Source organism: Anabas testudineus, chromosome 2 (genome assembly GCF_900324465.2).
Source record: "Anabas testudineus chromosome 2, fAnaTes1.2, whole genome shotgun sequence".
Lineage (NCBI taxonomy): Eukaryota > Metazoa > Chordata > Actinopteri > Anabantiformes > Anabantidae > Anabas > Anabas testudineus.
This window is the reverse complement of record NC_046611.1, coordinates 6,609,371-6,615,047: the sequence shown is the minus strand read 5'-3', so window position 1 is coordinate 6,615,047 and position 5,677 is coordinate 6,609,371. Positions and strand designations below refer to the sequence as shown.

Here is a 5,677-nt window from a genome sequence, read left to right as displayed (position 1 = left end):
GGCCTGTGTCCATTTCTACTTCTTCAGGATCAGTGTTGACATCATCAGTGGGTCTGGTGGCAGATGAAACTCCATCTTTTGAAGAAATAGAGGGTGCATCTTCATCAGTTGGGTCCACGTCCACTGAAGCTCTGTTGTCACACATGTTGTTGGCCACTAACCAACAACCAACAACAAGTGTTTGTGTCGTCTTCACTGGAATTAGCAGCGATGCCGGACTCTTCTTCACTGGGAGGAGCAGTGTTTTTGACTCCATCTTGAAGGTCGGCTGCTGCTGACGGTCTTTCTGAGTTTTCTTTGCTGGACATGTCTGTGGATGGTTCTCTATGTCCAGAGTGAGGGGATTCTGGATCAGTGTCCTCATCATTAAAGTAAATGGTGTGTGGCATTAGAACAGTGGATTCTTCAACCCTGGATTCTGCACTAGTGGATGTTTCAGCATCTCCATCGTCACCATCAAATGAAGTCACAATGTCTGACTGGTCCAACTTTTCACCATCACACTCATCGTTTTCATCTTGACAACTGTCAGCAGGTGGTTTCGGTGAATCGGCCCTGGGGTCTTCTGGATCTCCTCTGCCACCATCATCATTGATGACGGTTTCAGTGTCATCAACTGAAAGGCAGCATCTGCATAGATACTGGTTTCCCTGTCTTCTACCAGGTGAACCATTGTTATGAAGCTGTGTGTCAATGGCTTCCCTGGGAGTGATCCTCCCTTCAGAGTTCACATGTAGACAGCAATTTAGGAGGCTTAAAAAAGCCTCTCTGTCCTGTTTCTCTCCTTGATCAGGTCCAAAAGGCTCCTGTCCAGCATCTCAAACACCAAACAGGAGAGGTTTTGGAACTGGAAACTCTCCATGAACCTCACAATGTTTGTTTTGTCTGGGTCCAGGGTCCTGATCGCTTCAAGCATTTCCACTTCACATTCAATGAGGTAGAATTTCAGGATTTTTACTGCCTCTATGTTGCCCGTTCCTAAATTGCGACACTTGGCAATTTTTCCAAAACAGCTCTCTCCATTAAAGTTCATGATCTGGTAGCTGGTGGGATCGCCGTGGAGTATGTCGTTCTCCTTTACCTGAGACGGTCCAAGTCCTGTCTCCACGTAGTTTTCCTCTGCCATGTTTCAAGTTGAGTACAAGGAAGTCAAAGTAAAATAATAATTGTTCTTCAGCAAATGCCTCTTAATACTTTTCCAAATGTGGAACAGGTCACTTCTGTAGATACTCTGAAGATACTTAGAGAACAAAGTAATAAAACGTTCTCATGTAGTTATAACATCATCAATGAATTCAGGAAAGGAAATCTTTCAGCTACTATGTTGTAAGAGTGTTCAGGGGTAGGGGTAAAGCTATGAATTGGGACAGCATTTTGTTGGTGCTTCACCTGTTAAAGACATGCATTTGTGTCTTGTTAAAATCATAATCAGACTAATCAGCTCAGTTAGAAATTTGGATGCAAAATGGAAGCAGTAAATGTGTCTGTGTTCCCTCTGTCAGACCAGAAACATAAACGGCAACAAACAAACAGCAGTTTTGGATGGGACTGTATATATACACTCACACAAACTGTTGTAGAAAAGAGCAACTTCAGTATGAAAAAAGGCAAGAGATACTAAACAGGACAAGGGTTCATTGAAAGCTTTTTTTCTAACTTCTGAAGTGAAAAGAAGTAAATGTTAGCATGTAATGTAAATTCATTGCTCCATCATCTTAAATATTTGTGTTGGGTAAAAGTATGTGAGCTCATGTCTGCTTGTCAGCCTGTGTTTAAACTCAGGGATGTTGGTTTTACAATTACATTTCTGCTATTTTAACTAGTAATTAGTAGAATGACTTGAGGGTTCAGATCTGTTGCCTTCACCCTTTGATCCACTTTCTGTTGAGCTTCAGTTAACAGATGGATATCTTGACATCTTCCCGTAAAATCTTCTTACAGAACTCAGAATTCATGACTCCATCAGTGATGACAAACCATTCTGGTCCAGAGGCAGCAAAGCAGGCCTGAAACATGACACTGTCACCACCATATTTCGCAGATTTCCAATTATTATACTGGAATGCAGAGTTTGCTTGTTGCAAAAGATAAAGACATCTTGCTTTGGCCTCATCTGTTCTCAGAACACCTGTCCAGTTGTCACTTTTGGTTTATCCTCATGGCCTTGATCAAACTGTAGATGGACAGCAATGACTAAAGCTTCCACTCCTGCAATAATTCCTCCTTCATGAAGGTGACACTGTTCAGAATTCACCCTGTTGTTTTTACTAAGCTCTTTTCAACAGCTGGAAGAAATCAGATGATCAAGAACCTCTCAGCTTATACACAGGTATATTACTTTATTTATTGCTCATCTGATGAGTGGTGCATAAATTGGGTAGTTTATTGACTGTGGCCCAGGTTTGTCCAACTGAGAAGGTGAAGATCCTTTCTTTTCTAATTTGTATTTCCTGGAGTAGGGTTTCTACAAGAAGAGCTGCTTATCAAAAAAATTAAATTGTAGCAGGTTAGTAATTTGACTCCAGTGTGAAAACAGCAGAGGAATCTTTTTTTTTCCCTAATCTAATGGAAATTAAGTTAACAGCAACAAGTATCTAAAGTAGAAACCAATGTAAAGAGGGGAAAACATGTTGAGGAAACTTTCATCACAACGAATTCAACAAATTGCGCATAAAGATTTTATTGTTTGCCACTGCAGGATAGACAATGACTGTCTACGTAAGCGAATAAAGCACATAAATGAAACACATTGTCTCCTAATACTGAGGAAACAAGAACATTTTTAAAATGGTAGCATGAGTTCAGCTTTGGAAACTTTTTAACTAGGCAAAAACTGCAGAGGTCAAGAGGTCAAACGCTCCCTGAAATCAGTTTATAAGAAAACTGTAAAGCCCCTTTACTATATGCAAAATAAGACTTGTTTTAATTTTTCCAAAACGTCACTATTTTGGTATACCTCTTACTACGTTCTCCAAGTGCACAGGTATTCCATTTTCACATTTAATTGTAACTACAGCACCATACAATTCACCCACTTTATTTACTTTACAATCAATAATATTTACATCTCGAAGTTTTCTCATGCCGTTAACATTTCTACACAGTTTCTCTACTGTCTTCCTGTGAGTCAGAATGAAGGTATTAAAATCCCCTCCTACCCTCTGCAATTTATCTTTGCAGTCATTAATTCCCATGTTTGGGGCGACATGCTTGTCATAAAAGTCCAGAGCTGCACTGAACTCCAGGGCAGAGAGCAGCACCAGCAGAAAACAGGCAAAGACGATCCTCATGATTCACTGGTGAAAAAAAAAAAATAAGAAAGAGAAGTTAGAGTTACAGAGAATAAGCTGTATGTATGTAATTTTTTTTTGTCAAATATTCTATGCACCAATATTTCTATTTGTGTTCATACCGCAGCTTTAAGCAATATTTCTGTGTTCTCCTTCTTGTATATTTTAAAAGAACAGAGCACCGTCTTCATATTTAGTATTATTACTTTAGTCTATAAATGTTGTTTGTTTGTTTGAATAGGGTCTCTTATCTTTTTTTGTTTGTTTGTTTTGTTTTGCTTTTTTTTTTGAGTGACTCGTTTGGTTGGTTCATCCACTCTAGTTCAGGGATCAGTAGGCAAAGATGTGCAATTCTCTGAATCTCGAACCTAATTAGTAGTAGTAAATAATAAACCCCTTGTTTGTTAAACAATAAATTCATGCATTAATAAAAAAGGATTTTCCCATTACGGCTGATCAGTGTGGAGCTAATTTTAAACAGGACTGCAACTTGTGATTATTTTCATTTAGTACTAGTTTGCTACTATGTGATTAACTGAATGATTTGTAGTTTTGAGAATTTGGGAGGAAATGGGAATTAAAAGCCATTATCCTGCCTACTGGGCCCTGTCCAGTACCTTAAGACAGGTCCCACTGGCTTTTTAGTTTAATCTTCTACAAAGACAGAAACTCTGTGATATTGGTGAGAAGAGGGTCACCTTTGCTTATTTACACTGCACTTTAAAAGTAGTAAGACTGGGTTCTGGTTAAGCTTGTTGGGCTGTGTCAGCAAGTAACTGAACACCTCCATCACACCTACACCCAACTGGACAAGCCCAAAGGGCTTGGTAAGGGTTAGGTTTTTTTTTATTTCTCCAGTGTACTGAATGATGAACACAATGTATGACAACTGCACTCGAGTTGAAATCATGTCTCACAGGAGAAACAACTGCAGTAGCTGGTCTCATAATAAAACATCCTCAATATTTCACACGCCACCTCGACTCTTTTACACAGACAGTGGGGTAAACTTACCTTGTTTGTGACAGTACGTCTGGAGGTGGCTTAAAAGAAGGTTGGCACAGACCTGCACCACACTGGTTTAGTACCTGAAGGGGCAGTGGAAAAGGGGCTTAAGTGTGGTTTAAAATTGTAAAAAGAAGCAGTGTAATCGTAATTACTTCTCCCTATGAACTCCTGGAGAGGAACTGAAACTGCAGAGTAATTCTTACCTTAGACTTGATAAACTGAGTGGAGACTCGACGAGTATGGTTTCTTTTGTACTGGGATGCAGAACGAGGTTTGTGAAGGTCCAGGACAGCAGGAAATCTAAACTCTCTGCGTCTCTTCACACACACTTTATATTTTTCTGTACAGGAAATCGTTGCATCAAGAACACGTATCATCATGAGATTGGTTCGAACTAAACCTATCACTATCCAATAAATCATATAAATTTTGTGTGCTTGAGTACGTGACTATATGTCAGTAGGTGTGAGGTGTGAGATGCAAGTTACGTGTGTGTTGTGTGTGTATATGTTACAAAGCAGATTTCCACTTAGATAAATGCTTCTTTCTCAATTCAATTAAAAGTAATAACAAACAAACCAAACCTAAAATATAACAGATTAATACATAATTCACCCAGAAAACTATAAAACTGCAGTTTACTTAAAAAAAAATCCAAAACACATGTTTTCTAAAGTTCTCCATTAACTTCTTCTTTACAACATACAAAATGAAGCGGTACTTGGAGGTTTGTGAACCATTATACGTTTCAGCATAAATTACCTTAAATGTCATTGGATTTTCACAGAGCTCTTAAAACTCGATAAAGTGAACCCAATTAAATGAGAAAGAAGTAGTTATTTATTAACTCAGTAACTCAATACATAAAAAACTAGACAATAATTATCTCATATAATATAATCTTGTCTGGTGTAGTGTGTATGCCCTTGGTTTGCAAATCACCGTCTTATCAGAACCATCCTAACACCTAACTTTCACTTCAGTTTCCTGTGACTGGCATCATGTCTTCAGTCTTATTATCAGTCATTCTGGCTAGTTTCATTGTGAAGAGTGGTCACTATGTTGTATGGTATCATTATGTGCACACACTGAATGTAGACCAGTAAATCCTAAAGAGAGTGTTATTATAGACAAACATGGCAAAAATAAAGATTTTCAGACCACATCCAAGCAACTTGGATGTGGTCTCCGGTCGTCCAGCAGCACGCCTCATTTTTAATCAACCAAAAAAGGTCTCATGTCTCACCGCTCTTTAGATCTTTGCACTGGATTCCTGTGGCTGCAAGGATCAAGTTCAAAGCTCTGTCTCTTGTCTACAGATTGGTTAACTCCACAGCTCCATCTTATCTCAATTCAATCATTCAGGTCTACATCCCCTC

The 5,677-nt window shown here is 38.9% G+C and overlaps 1 long non-coding RNA gene across 1 annotated transcript; it reads right to left on the bottom strand.

The window, feature by feature from the left end:
- Positions 1 to 3,194: 3,194 nt before the first annotated feature.
- Positions 3,195 to 4,601, bottom strand: LOC113162871. The gene is made up of 3 exons (XR_003298849.1): positions 4,502 to 4,601; positions 4,305 to 4,378; positions 3,195 to 3,296 (listed from the first exon to the last, which is right to left on the bottom strand). It is a non-coding gene; the product is annotated as an uncharacterized LOC113162871 (long non-coding RNA).
- Positions 4,602 to 5,677: the final 1,076 nt, after the last annotated feature.